Source organism: Nematolebias whitei, chromosome 11 (genome assembly GCF_014905685.2).
Source record: "Nematolebias whitei isolate Nwh7 chromosome 11, NemWhi1, whole genome shotgun sequence".
NCBI lineage: Eukaryota > Metazoa > Chordata > Actinopteri > Cyprinodontiformes > Rivulidae > Nematolebias > Nematolebias whitei.
Genome location: NC_056508.1, coordinates 454690 through 470177, shown reverse-complemented (window position 1 = coordinate 470177; position 15488 = coordinate 454690). Strand labels below are relative to the sequence as shown.

The following is a 15488-nucleotide window of genomic DNA, read 5'->3' as shown; positions in this document are numbered from 1 at the left end:
AACACCTCACCAGGGAGGCGTCCAGAAGGCATCCTAAACAGATGCCTTCTGGACGCCTCCCTGGTGAGGTGTTCCGGACACGTCCCACCGGAAGGAGGCCCAGAGGAAGACCCAGGACACGTTGGAGGGACTATGTTTCTCGGCTGGCCTGGGAACGCCTCGGGATTCCCCCGGAAGAGCTGGCCCAAGTGGATGGGGAGAGGGAAGTCTGGGCCTCCCTACTTAGGCTGCTACCCCCGCGACCCGACCCCGGATAAGCGGAAGAAAATGGATGGATGGATGGATGGAGTTCAAAATGTGTCGGAGCTTGTAGAGCTGCTATTTATGAAACGTTCTGAAATTGTGGGAATTTGTGTGGGAGCGTTTGTGTGCACACACACCAAAAGCTAGACATGGGGGGGGGGGGGGGGGAGATAGTGCCCCTCAAAAATAGGGAGGGGGAGGGGGGTAATATTATATTGGATATACACTCTATCTTCCTCACTCTCCTTTTGTGTCTTTCAGCTGCTGCTCAGCAGTTTGGCTCAAAGCTGACTGACAAGGACTACAACGAACTGTCAAGAAGTGGCTTCGTTATGTGCCAGAGCGGGAGGGAGGCATCCCAAGGAACCGGAGACACAAACAAATGAACCAGAGTCAAACTTAGGTTACCCCAACACACACTGTTTCCCTGGGTCACACAGTACAAGGCTTAACCTCATGGACACTGTTCTTCGATGGACAATAGCCTATTGTTCTGTCAGTCAAAAAGGAGTCAAATATGTTTACAGATACATGCAACTACTTGAATGGCTTGTCACTTCAGCCTGTTCTTGCATTGTTGTCTCCAGAGTTGCCCTATAGTTCTGTAAAATTACAGACCATGTTTTGAATATAATATACTGTCTCCCTCTGTTTTGTCAGAGTCAGAGTCAGAGTAAGAGTTTCTTCATTGTCATTCGCACCTCATGTGGTACATGTGGTGGAGCGAAATTATGTACACAGGGTCCCAGTTACATCCAACAATAAAATGTATAAGAAAAACAGTAATAACATCTAAGATATGAACTAAGAAAAAAATCAACTAAATATACACTAAGCACTCATAACATAAAAACATTGAACATCAGCACAAAGATGAACATGAGTCTGTGTGAGCAGATGAGCACGCATGAACACATCAACATTGAAACAGATCAGCAGCAACATGATGTGATTTATCACAGTGATTGTTCTAGTTAGAGATTCATGAGTCTAACAGCCTCAGGGTAGAAGCTGTTCCTCAGTCTAGTGGTTCTACACTTAATGCTCCTCAACCTCCTTCCTGAGGGGAGTGGGGCAAAAAGTGTGTGTGTGCTGGGTGAGTGAGGTCCTTCATGATGCAGGTGGCCCTCTTCCTGCATCTAGAGGTGTAGATGTCTGTGATGGTGGGGAGGCTGACTCTGACAGACTTCTGTGCAGCCTTCCCAGACCAGCTCGCCTCAGCCGTCTGAGGAAGTAGAGTCTCTGATGAGCTTTCTTGATCAGGCTGGTGGTGTTGTTGCTCCAGCTGAGGTTGTCATTCATGTGTACACCCAAGTACTTGTAGCTGGAGACCACTTCCACCGCAGGTCCTCTTATGTTCAGGGGGGTGTAGGTGTGTTTGTTCCTTCTGAAGTCCACAATCATCTCCTTTGTCTTCTTCACATTGATGTGAAGGTTACTCTCTTTGCACCAGCTCTCCAGGTGTTCCACCTCTTGCCTGTAGCTGGGCTCATCATTGTTTGTGATGCATCCCACCACCGCTGTATCATCTGCAAACTTTACAATGTGACAGCCTGGATGGGTAGCTGCACAATCATACGTGAGCAGAGTAAACAGGAGGGGGCTCAACAAACATCCCTGAGGAGAGCCAGTGCTGAGGGTTATGGTGGAGGAGGAGAAGTTGTGGATCCTCACTAACTGTGGTCTGTTTGTTAAGAAGTCTAGTACCCAGTTGCAAATGGAGGGGCTTAGTCCTAGTGTGAATAGTTTGTCCATCAGGGTTTGGGGGATCATGGTGTTAAAAGCAGATGTGAAGTCCACAAAGAGCATACGGACGTAGGAGTTTTTCTGCTCCAGGTGGTTGAGTGCAGTGTGGACCACAGAGGAGATGGCGTCCTCTGTTGATCGGTTCTCACGGTATGCATACTGATGAGGGTCCTCGTTGGTTTTAATGGTTGTTTTGATGTGAGTCATGACCAGTTTTTCGAAGCATTTAACGACTATCGGGGTGAGGGCCACTGGCCGATAGTCATTCAGACTAGTCACTGTAGAGCTTTTTGGGACTGGGATGATGGTGGCAGTCTTCAGGCAGGTGGGAACTGTCTCCAGGGTAAGTGAGGTGTTAAAGATGTCAGCCAGCACCTCGCAGAGCTGATCAGCACATTCCTTCAACACTTTCCCGGGGATTTTGTCTGGGCCAGTTGCTTTGTGCGGATTAATCCTCCTGAAGGTACTCCTTACTTCGGCTGAGGTCACGCTGAGATGCTCTTCATCCGGTGGTGAGGTGAGTCTGGTGCTGGGTGGTCAGTTCGGGTCTTCAAAGCGTGCATAGAACTTGTTGAGGGCATCAGGCAGAGATGGGTCTTTGGGGCATTGTTCGCTCCTTCCTTTATAATCTGTTATGCACTTAATGCCCCTCCACATGCTCCGAGGGTCTTGTGAGATGAATTGACCCTCGATCCTCTGTGCATATGTGGCCTTGGCCCTCTTAATACCAGCAGCCAGCTCTTTTCTTGTCCTACTCAGCTCCTCTGAGTTTCCAGACCTGAAGGCAATGTTCCTGGCTTCCAGCAGGGTACGCACCTCTGCATTCAGCCAAGGTTTTCTGTTTGGGTAGCTTTTAACATTGCTGATAGTGGAGACGGTGTTAGTACATGTACTAATGTAACCCAGAACTGAGGATGTGTATTGGTCAAGATCAAGCGAACCTCCATTTTCAGCAGTTTCTCTGAAAACCTGCCAATCTGTTCGGTCAAAACAATCTCTCAGTATGGGGCCACTGTCCTGGATCCAGCATTTAACTTTCTTTTGTACCGGTCTGGAGCGTCTCAGCGGGGGCATGTAAGCAGGAGCCAGGAAGATTGACATGTGGTCTGACAGTCCTAGGTGGGGGCAGGGTTCGGCTTTGTATGCATCTTTTACGTTCGTGTAAACACGATCCAGCATCTATTCTCCACGTGTCGGAATTGTCACATGTTGATTAAAGCTTGGGAGACAGTCCTTTAGATTCACGTGGTTAAGGTCTCTGGCTACCATGTAAAGAGCCTCGGGGTGTTTGTTCTGCAGCTAGCTGATGATGTCATGAAGCTCCTGCAGTGATTCATTAGCATTAGCGTCCGGAGGAATGTAAACAACTGTGATAAAAGTCACCGTGAACTCGGGGGGTAGATAATGTGGCCGAAATTTCACTAGTATTTGTTCCAAAGCCTTAGAGCACGAGTTATTTACAACAGTACAGTTCGTGCATTAACTTTTACTCACGTAAATGCATACTCCGCCTCCCCGTGATTTCCCGTTAGCTCGCTGCAGGGGTCCGCTCGAAAAAAAACGTCTGTCATCCAGCTGGAAGACTGTATCCGGCGTTTCGCTTGTAATCCACGTTTCTGTGAGGCAAAGCACCTCACACTTCTTCATCTCTTCTGAGGCGCCCGCTCTCAGACCAAGTAAATCCACCTTGTTGTCCAACGAGCGGACATTCGACAGAAAGAAACGTACTGCACGTACTTCACTGAGCTGTAGCCGGATATCCTGTAAATGTCCTCTGCATTTACGGTGCCCATCCATAGAATGGTTACAGCATTCATAGAGCAATTTGAGGTTTATCAGTGGTAGCGCAGTGGTTCTCATTCTCAAATGCATTCATGTTGACAACCAAATGGACTGCTATTGGTCTGTGGACCCCAATTTGTTTTTGTCTAATATGTCAGTGAAATGAGGTTGGCATTTTTTTTTAACTTCACTTTGATGTTGGTCGGTTGGTACTGTGGACACCCTTGCCTGGTCGTTGATACAGTAACTGTGGCAGTAGGACGCCCACCCTCTTGACAAAGACATTTGAAGATTGTAGAGATCTCTCAAAGCCACGGTGACACTTTCAGACCTCTGACCGTGTGCTACAATTGCCTTATCAGTTTATTTTAATCTCTGACAAGGCATTTGGTGTCAATCAATCAATCAATCAATCAATCAATTTTATTTATAAAGCACCCTTCATACTAAAAGCAGCTCAAAGTGCTGTACAGAATTATAAACAATAAACCCACAAAATAAATGCAAACAGCACACACAAAATAAAATAAAATTGTATGGAAAATGTATAGACTGAACAGAAATGAACCAGTTCAGGAAATACAGTTAAAAAGATGGGTCTTGAGCCTGCTCTTAAAAACAACAACATTTTCTGCGGCCCTCAGGTTCTCCGGCAGACTATTCCGCAGACGGGGGCCATAGTACTGGAAAGAAGCCTCACCGTAAGTGTGAGTTCTGACTATTGGAACTGTTAGTAGTCCAGTGCCAGAGGACCTTAGTGTCCGCGGGGGTTCATAGGGTAATAGCAGCTCTGCAAGATAAGATGGTGCGAGACCACTGAGACATTTAAAAACCATTAAAAGAATCTTAAAATCAACCCTGAGACGCACAGGGAGCCAATGCAATGATTTTAAAACAGGTGTAATATGAGCCTGCCTTCTGGTCTTGGTTAACACACGAGCAGCAGAGTTTTGTAACAGCTGAAGGCTGGATAAATTTTTCTTAGGGAGACCAGAAAGCAGTGCATTACAGTAGTCTAAACGGCTAGATATAAAAGCGTGCATCAAAGTCTCAGTATTAGTAAAAGAGAGAAGAGGGCGGACTCTGGCTATATTTTTAGATGGTAAAATCCTGTTTTGACTATATGTTTGATATGTGGAATAAAAGTCAGCTCAGAGTCAAAAAGAACCCCCAGGCTTATTACTTTTTTGGAAGGTTTTAAAGACAGATTGTAATTTCTGAATTGTATTTTCTTTTTGAACCTCCGGTCCAATGATTAAAACTTCTGTTTTGTCCTGGTTTAGCTGGAGAAAGTTTTGTGCCATCCAGGACTTTATGTCTGAAATGCAATTAAAAAGTGCAGTGATTGGCTGGGGGTCATCATGAGATAATGAGATGTATAGCTGTGTGTCATCAGCATAACTGTGGAAACTTATCCCATGGCTCCTGATGACTCCACCAAGCGGCAACATGTACAAATTAAAAAGTAGGGGGCCTAAAATAGAGCCTTGGGGGACGCCATAGTTGGCTTCATGGATCTGCGAGGTGCATGTATCCATACTTACCATAAAGGTTCTATCTGTGAGATAGGAGTTGAACCACAGAAGAACAGTACCAGAAAGACCGACCAGGTGTTTTAATCTATTTAGAAGAATTTGATGATCTACTGTATCAAAGGCTGCAGTCAGATCCAACAGAACAAGAACTGAGAGCTTGTGTGAATCCAGATTACACCTTAAACCATTCACAATTTTTAATAGGGCTGTCTCTGTACTGTGGTTCGTCCTAAAACCAGATTGATACTTTTCTAAAATACCAGCATCATTTAAAAAGTTATTTAATTGAATAAAAACAAGCTTTTCTAAGATTTTACTTAAGAATGGTAAGTTGGATACAGGTCTGTAATTATTAAAAACACTAGGATCTAGATTACTTTTCTTCAGAAGGGGTGTCAACCTGTAATCACAAACGATATTTGTCACCATGTCACTCACACCTGTTGCTCAGGGACAAGTTGCTGGCTGTCTTGACCTATGACTGTTTTCCTAAAAAAAATTAATATTAATGCCATGTTGTAATTTTTAAGTTGGTATTCACACATTTTTGGAAATAAAATATAATTTTGAACAACATAATACCCATCGTCTGACAACAATATTGTGTGTTTAATACCAGTACTAAACGAAGAAACTTGTAATGGTATGTTGATGAAGACCTATCAGCAGAAATTAAAACTAAACTTTTCTAATTGGCTTCACAGAGTAAATGATTTTAAAAAGTTGAATATTTTAATGTCAAATGTACAAGAATCAATATTGATTCCTTAACTTTGATTCAATATAAAAAACAGAAATGTAAACGTAGATTCACATTTAGATGATGGTTGAGTCAACATTGATATAGTATCAGTTATGGTTGAAAACCTAACGTTGATTTGCCGTGTAAGTCACCGACCACTTTTTGTATAATTTCAATGTCAGGCTTCAACACTAATTCAATATTTCTGCCTAACCATATTTCAAAGTTGATTCAATCATATTTTGCTGTCTGGGTACTGTAACTGTAATGCACTAGCACAAAATTCTTTAGATCAGAGACCATATTTTGTGCGTTACGCACAGACCGTATTCATCTGCAGCAATAATGGAAAACACACAGAGATTTTCTTATGATGTAGCTTTTAAGTTAAAAGCGATCTATCTGGCTGTCAAAGAAGAAAATGAAGCTGCTGCCCGTAAGCTTTGCATCAACAAGTCCATGGTCAAGCATTGAGACGGGTGAAGAACTGACTCAATGCAAATAAAACAACAAAAGCTTTCAGAGGGGGGAAAAACGTCAGATGGCCCGAACTTGTAAATATTCTTGAAGACTTGGTGAGCACACAGAGAGCAGATGGCCGAGGCGTTTCCACCGTGCAGATAAAACTGAAAGCCAACCAGATTCAACATTTTAATTTTGGGCCATCATGGTGTCTGAGATTTATGAGATGAAAAGGACTTTCAATCAGGGCGAGGATGACTTTGTGCCAGCAGCTCCTTTCCGACTACGAGGAAAAACTTACAAACTTCAACACTTTTACTCAAGAAAAGACAGAAGAAAATTCCATCAGACCAGACGACATCATAAATATGGATGAAGTGGCTTTAACATTTGACCTGCCACTCTCTAGGACCATTAACAAGAAAGGTGAGTCCTCCATCATGCTGAAAACAACCGAGCATAAGTGAACGCACTTCACGTGCATTTTGAGCTGCACAGCATTCAGACAAAAGCTTTCACCAATGGTGAATTTTAAGCAGATAACGATGCCGAAAGAAAGAAAGAAAGAAATAGTTGTGAAAGTTAACAAGAAAGGATGGATGATGGAAATCTTTATGAAGGATTGGAAGACAATGTTACGCCAAGCCACATGGGGAATTTTTTCACAGAAAAAAGCATTGCTCGTTTTCGACAGCATGAGAGCTCACATTACGGATTCTGTTAAAGCCGCAATCAAGACAAGTAGGTATCTCTGCAGACATATTTGGAAGGCATATCTGGAAGACCACATCTGATTGGACGATAAAACAATGGGCATATCCGGGGGGGGGGGGGGGGCACATCTGATTGGACGATAGTAAAATTGGCATGACTGGAGGACCACATTTGATTGGACGATAGTAAAATGGGCGTGTCCGGAGGGCCACATCTGATTGGACGAAAAAAGAAAGGCTGAAAAAAAAAAGTCGTTTTGAGGTAACCACAGACATGTCTAAAAACAAGGCGTTATTGGCAGATTGTTAACCACATGCATATTATGTCTATGGTGTTAACCGGTTCGACATTAGTGACGTCTCCATAACTTTTCTTTCTGCAGAAAGAGACAACACAGAACTTCCGGTTACATTTCAAAATAAGAGCAACATAACTGGGTAGTGGGGAGGGCTCAATGTTTGTTTTTTAATACCTAGTCATTACATTAAAAAACAAAATCCATTTTGGTTGTTGAATAATGTGAAAATAGTTACAATCGATTCATAAAGAAAAAGTAACCAAAATATTAATGATACTTAACTGTCTTTGGGACAAAGGATGTTTCCTTTAACTTCACATTTTCTTGTTCAACTTTTAAATCAGTCACTGCAGATGAGTGATTGTCAGTTTCTGTCAGATTTCTACAACTGGAGCAGGTATTCTGTTTACTGGTTAACTTCCTCAGCTGTCTCACTTTTTCAGGGTACATTCATACCAGCCTTGTTGTCCCAAACTCTAGCTCATTTTCCTAGAAAGTCCGGTTCGTTTGGGGAGGTGTGAACTCTCCATCGAACTCTGTCACGGAACAAAAAGGTGAACTCTGGTCCGGGCTAAAACCTAGGTCTCGGTCCGGTAGAAGAAAACTCGAGGGCGGTTCGAGTACAGTGTGAATGTAATCAGACCTGACACTGCTCCGCAAGCAGGAAGAGGACTACAACACAGGGCAAACAAACACACATTTCTCTTATATGGAGCCGTCAGCTGCCTTGTGTGAAAAACAATATTCTCCATGGTCTTCTGTCTCATCTTCTGCTCATGCTAAGTCCATTGTTGAAAAATAACAAAATATAACTCCTAAAACTGCTAAAACTTGACACCACTCCGTTTTGTTTTTATTTCCAGAAGAAGAAGAAGACGTGTCTTCAGAGGTTTTTGTGTCATTTCTTTCAGTAGTTCTTGGTGCAGCGCCCCCACAGGCGAGCGGGGGAACAGGTTGTTTCAACAGGTTGGCTCGACTGCATAGTGCAGTGTGAATGCAAACGCACCAGCTCAAATGTAACAAAAGCTCATGAATATTGGTCCCCAACCGAACCCAGTCTACCGGACTATCAGGTGTGAACACAACCTAAGGGTCAATCCTACTCCATGTTTCAGCTCCTTTCATAGATCACATCTCATAGAAGAACACTTCTGAAGAGAGCATTTTGTTTTTAGCTTTTGTTTTGGGCCGTTATCTCGTCACAGGACTCATGATCCTTAAATGAGACCAGACTTTTTGACAAATGGAGCAGGTTTCTCTTCAGATGCTTCATAGTTCATTGTACCCAGAACACACTCAAACCAACCTGTGTCAGGTGCAGCTACAATCCAAGGACTAAAGACAATCTTCTTGTGTTTGACAGTAGATATAACACTGGTTCTTACAAACCTTCAGTTTTAAAAAAGAGCTGACGTAACTTACCTAAAGAGCAGCAGATACAGTTAGCCAATCAGTGTTTGCCCTCTACAAACCCGTATTCTCCAGAAACGCCCACTTTTTTGTCTGCAGAGAACCCCTTCTCAATCAAGAGGACAAACTCAATTCCAGCTGTGATCCATGGGGGCACAAGGAAGTATCTGCAGCCATTCGACATCTGTGTGAATCACGCATTTAAAGTGGCATTACGATCTGAGTGGGAGACTTGAGTGATAAGCGGCAAGAAAGCTTTTACTTATACTGGCCACATGCAAAAAACAACTTTTGCTTAAGTTTTCCAGTGGATTCTAACAGCGTGGGGCAGTGTGAAAAAAAAAATCCACTATCCTAAACGGATTTTGAAAGGCTGGACTGCTGCGGGATGATGCGGACAGGACGAGAGAAAGTGATGTCGAGAGCAAGACAAAGGTAGTGTGTGAAGTTTTTTTGAGCCTCTTCAATACTGACACTGAAGAAGAAGACTAATGGTTTAAGTGCACAGGGGGAAGAAGAACATAGCGATGAGTGACTTTTGGTCGCTACCAGTACTTCTTTTTTTTATCAGCAGAGTTAAAGTAGGGTGACCAGACGTCCCCTATTTCTGGGGACAGTCCCTGTTTTAGACAACCTGTCCACAATTAAAGCTGTCCCCGGAATGTTGCATGTACACAGTTATTATAGTAGCTGCGTAGAAAGCGCGAGATGCAAGTGAGTATGTTGCGGCAAGAACAGCTATTATTGTAGCTGGTCGTGCTGCTGTTAACGTTATAGACAGAAGAAGAAGAGCCAGGTGTGCCACCTTTAAAACAGAAGAAGAAGAGCGAGCAGCGCGTCAGCGCGAGCTTGTCACCACTGACCAGGAGCTCTCCTGTGATATGGTATGTGTGAAGTGAACTGATTTATTTTGTTTGAACTGGGCTGATCCTAGCCGTGATAAATGTTTGGTTCGTCGTTGGGAATGTTCCTAGTGTTGTCAGCTGTGTCCAGGTAACAAAAAATAGGGCTTATGTGTGTTTGTTTACTCAGTTTGGACGTATGAAAGTTCCTCAGTGTTGAAAAATGAATGAAGCAAGAACTGAACTTAAAATGAGGAGGACAAGATCATCATCTGCTTAAATGTGCATTTCTTCTGTTCTGAGCTTGGAGCTTCAAATAAATAGTCTTTTTTTTTTTTGTTGCTAAAGATAGGATTTTTGGCTTTTCATCAGTGGAGAACCTAGTAAAATAATTAGACGCAGTTTTTTGAGTGACAATATGAAAAAAGTGGAATAGTAAATAAAAAGAATAGGCAGCATATTATTAAGGTTGTTTTCACAGCTGATAGTCCGGTGGACTGGGTTCGGTTCTGGACCAATATTCATGACATTTTGTTACATTTGAGCTGGTGCGTTTGCATTCACACTGCACTGTGCAGTCGAGCCAACCTGTTGACCTGTTCCCCCGCTCGCCTGTGGGGGCGCTGCACCAAGAACTACTGAAAGAAATGACACAAAAACCTCTGAAGACACTTCTTCTGAAAATAAAAAACAAAATGGAGTGGCATCAAATTTTTGTGGTTGTAGGTTTTTCTGTGGCATATGTGACAAACAAACATTTTTCAACCATGGACTTAGCATGAGCAGAAGACGAGGCAGAAGACCATGACAAGTGTTGTTTTTCATGCAAGGCGGGTGAGACGGCTTCATATGAGGTGTGCACAGAGTAGGAGTGCATCAAACTTCATTGAACCGATATCCACCGTGTACAGACGTCAAGCAAGGTATATATACTGTACATGAGATACTTCATTGCTCGCTCTCTCGCTCTCTCGCTCTCTCTCTCTCTCTCTCTCTCCCTCCCTCTCTCTCTCTCTCTCTCTCTCTACCATACCACTTTATTTATAAAGCACTTACAACAGCGATGAGGCCAACCAAAGTGCTGTACAGACAGAACAACAGGTAACACACAAAGCAACATACAAAATGAGGTAAATCAGAATATAGACATAAAAACGATGCAGATAATGACGACAAACCAGTGTGGAGCATACAGGATCTCAAAACAGATCATCTGGTGTTGAAAGCTACCGAACAGTAGTGGGTTTTTAAATGGGGCTTGAAAACCAAGAGGGAGGGGGCCTGTCTGACAAGCAGAGGTAACTCGTTCCAGAGTCTTGGTCCTGCTACAGAGAAGGCCCTGTCACCTCTGCGCTTAAGACGAGTTCCTGGAACTGTGAGGAGCAACTGGTCCGCTGACCTCAGGGAACGTGGTGGGACATACGGTTGTAGCAAATCAGAGAGATGGGGGTGGGTGGGGGGGGTGACACTGTTCAGTGATTTGTAGACATACAGTATTTTGAACAGGATTCGAAAGTGAACCGGTAACCAGTGCAGTGAGGCCAAAACTGGTGTAATGTGCTCTCTTTTGCCTGTACTGGTTAAAAATGGGGCTGCTGCATTCTGGACCAGTTGTAGTCGTGCAATGGAGGTCTGACTGATACCAAACAGGAGTGAATTGCAGTAATCAAGCCTAGATGTAATGAATGCATGTATTACTGTCTCCAGGTTCTTTTTGGACAATATGGGCTTCAGTTTAGACAGCCGCCTCAGTTGGAAGAAACATAATTTAACAATCATGTTTACATGATTGTTAAGTTTCAGGGAAAGGTCCATTATCACTCCCAGATTAGTGACTCTTTGTTTTTCTGACAGGGTTAGAGCGGAAAGGTCGATGCAGTGGTTTGTGATCGTGTCGTTGGGAGGGAACAACATGACTTCAGACTTCTTTTCATTGAAACTTAAGAAGTTTAAAGCCATCCAGTCCCTGATGTCAGCCAGGCAGTCAAGCAGCGGTTGAATAGAGCATGTACCATTGTGTCTTAGGGGGAAGTAAATTTGACAGTCATCGGCATAGAAATGGAAGGGCATGTTGCGTTTCCGGAAAATAGCACCAAGTGGCAGCAGGTATAAAGAGAATAGGAGGGGACCCAGGATGGACCCCTGCGGAACCCCCCATTTAAGCTCTGCCTCTGCGGAACTAAAATCCTTGATGGAGACACAAAAGGATCTGTCAGTGAGGTAAGATCTGAACCAATTGAGGGCTGATCCTGTGATGCCAACCCACTGCTCCAACCTAGCAATGAGGATCTCATGGTCGATGGTGTCAAAGGCGGCTGTGAGGTCCAACAGGACAAGCAACACAGAATCACCGGTATCTGTGAATCTGAAGATGTCATTAAAGACCTTCAGCGGGGCAGTTTCAGTGTTGTGGAGAGGTTTAATGCCAGATTGGAATAGCTCTAAGATGGCGTGATACCTATATACTGATACCTATACCTATATACTGTATATAGGTATATATGTCGTATTTTTTTTCTACACCTTACTGTGATAAAATTTTCTTTCATTGTGGTACTGTTATTGGTAGTATAGTACAATACTATTAATATTTATTTGTATTTTTTCCCTGTAGGAGCATGTGGGCTCAACCACATCCATCAACTTGGTGGGAAGTTGTTAGCAGGTCCTGGGACGAAACGGATTGGCAAAGAAACTTAAGGATGACAAAAACCTCATTTCTGCATCTTTGTAACATCCTCCGAGCATGTTTGACACGCCAGCACACTAGATATCGTAGTCTACTTCCTGTTGTGCTGCCAGGAGTTGTATACAGATTCTGATGATGAATTGTGGACACCAGAAGCTCAAACACTGGTGTGTCTTATTTATGCACAAAAATGTGTTTTATTTTAAATTTAGTAAGGGTGGCTTACAGTCAGGTGTGTTTTATAGACTGGCAATTATGGTAAATGGCATTTCTTAATCTACTGTTTGTGGGAAGGTGTGCTATAATAGGAATTTAAGTGATTGTGTTTGAAAATGAATCTGATTTGAATAGATTAGGTTTTTTATATATACTACCCCAAGACAACTTCTGCTTTGAATTGGTACTATATAAATAAACTGAATTCAATTGAACTGTAAAGTTCTCTCTTGCAAATGAGTCCTTGTGACTCAATTGGATTAACCTGTATAAATAAAGGTTGAATGAAAGGGAGTGAAAAGTGTAAAAAGGATGTTAACAGTAAGGATGAACAGCTAGAAAGACAAATGAAGATAGAAATGGGAAAAGGACAAGTTAGACATCTAGGCTAGGAAAAAAGATCCTCCAGCTGGCAGCTTTAATTAAAACCACTGGACTGCTGTACTGACCCACAACAGGTGACCTCTGACACGTTGTCCCTCTGAGGAGGCATTACGTCAAAATCAACTACACTCCCTCTGATGTACTGCATCCTGTTGAACACTAATTCCTTGATGTGTAATGAGTCCCAGATGCTGGGACCTCACATTCCAAGTCTCTGGTTTCTGCCTGGTTCTGCAGAATTTTATAATTAATTTCCTGAAAGGTCCTGATGCTGGTCAGATTGAGAGGATAAACTGCTCTCATGAGTCTGAGGTAAACAAACTATCTTTGTTTGTGCCGCAGGCTCTGTTTTACCTTGAAATCACTTCCAAGTAAAAGAGGTGAACCTACACTGTAAGAATGTTATACCCAATGAAAATCTACTCCTTTGAGTGTCAGATTAAATCTGACACTTTTTTTTGGTGCAGTCTGAATATTGATTCAAATCATGGATGATTACTTACTTAAGGGTGGCTGTGGCTGAGTGATTAGAGCAGTCATCCTCCAGTTCAAGACTTGGGGGTTCATTTCTACCAGCAGTCACATGCCGAAGTGTCCCTGGGCAAGACACTGAACCCCTCATTGCCACTGATGTGCATACCATCAGTGTATGAATATGATAAAGCTCGGATTATCTTTGTACACAAATAGTAGAGTGCTGTATGAATGGGTAAATGAGGACACAGATAGTGTAAAGTGCTGTGAGTATCTTGATAAAATAGAAAGTTGCTATATAAATGCGGTCCATTTACTTTTAATGATAGTCACAGACATGACAGAAACCATCTGAATAGTTACCGGTACTCTAGAAGTCAATTGTCTTGTACAAGAAAAAAGAAATAAATAACTAGCCATCCATCCAAACACTCATCCATCCACTCACCCACCCCCACCCATCCATTCATCCATCCATGTAACAGGTCTAGGAGAGGTATCCACACATCCTCCCCAGAGACACTCTCCAACTCATCCTAGAGGATCACAAGTTGTATCCAGGCCACAGTATGCATAATCCCTTCCGAGAGTTCTCGGAACACTCTGGGGTTCCCTTCCAAAAGAACACGCCTAAAATACCTCATTAGGAAGGAGACCAGGAAATAGGGGTGGGCAATATGGCTCAACTATAATATTGTGATATCTAAACCAGCCACTAGGGAGCACAAGCCAGTGTATCTCTTGTGCCGGTCCCAAGTTCGGGTAAATGGTGAGGGTTGTGTCAAGAAAGGCATCCGTAGTAAAAACACTTTTGCCAAAACCATAATGCAAGGTCATCAAAGCGAAACCATACCGGATCAGTCGAGGCCCAGGTTAACAACGACCGCCACCGGTGCTGTTGACAAATGGGTGTCGGCAGAAAGTGTGCTATTGTTGGTCGAAGACCACCAGGAGGGAAAATTGCCAGGAGACAGAGAGAGAAGAGGAAAGACAAGAATGTAGGACTGAGGGTTGCAACTCTAAATGTGGGGACAATGACAGGCAAAGTTAAGAGAGCTGACTGGCATGATGCAGAGAAGGAAGGTAGATGTTTTACGTGTCCAAGAGACCAAGTGGAAGGGCAGTAGGGCTGAAACGATTCCTCAAATCATTCCAGGACCTCGATTACAAAAAAATCCTTGAGGCAAATTTATATGCCTCGAAGCTTTGTTAAACTATTCAGAGCACTGTGGTCTAGCTGGACGGTTGTTGTGTTACACAACGCTAGCGCTTCCACTAGCACTTCCGCTAACACGTATGTGCTAAGTTTGTAGCTATGGAGAGAATGGAGATTGCGTAGAAGAAGAGCCCCGAAAACAACAAAAACTGTCAAAAGTTTGAGAACATTTTAGACTAAACTGAAAATACAACACAGCTCAATGCTTCCACTGCAAAACAGAACTGGAGTAACCACAACAGCACGTCGTCCATGTTGCAGCGTCTGAAGAGAAAACACCCGCTGTAGCATCAAACTCGTCCGCAGCTCTAACAGATATCATGTTCTCTCTTTGCAAAATACCTTCACCTAAATGTTATAATCTGTCAAGTCAACTTTATTTATAGAGCATATTTAAAACAGAACCTGTTATTAAAGTGCTTAACAACAACAACAACAACAACAACAACAACAACAACAACAACAACAACCAATGAGAGTAAAATTAAAGAGAAAGAAAAAATGCAATACACTAATATTGATAATAACTAAAGAATTAATAAAAAGCATTTAAAACAAAGGGTCACAGATTAAAAATAAACACTAGATCAGTTTTCACTGTGTGAAATGCCTGCGAGAACAGATGAGTTTTTAGCAGAGATTTGAAGTGAGGAAGGGAGGTGTCCTGCCTCATGTTGGGGGGGCAGGTTGAAGGGAGGTGTCCTGTCTGATGTTGGGGGGCAGGTTGAAGGGAGG

The 15488-nt window shown here is 43.0% G+C and overlaps 1 protein-coding gene across 1 annotated transcript in view; it reads right to left on the bottom strand.

Moving 5' to 3' along the window:
* Positions 1-15488, bottom strand: part of LOC119417417 (laminin subunit alpha-5) — a gene marked incomplete at its 3' end in the record, with an annotated part of 231477 nt that overhangs the window by 140690 nt on the left and 75299 nt on the right.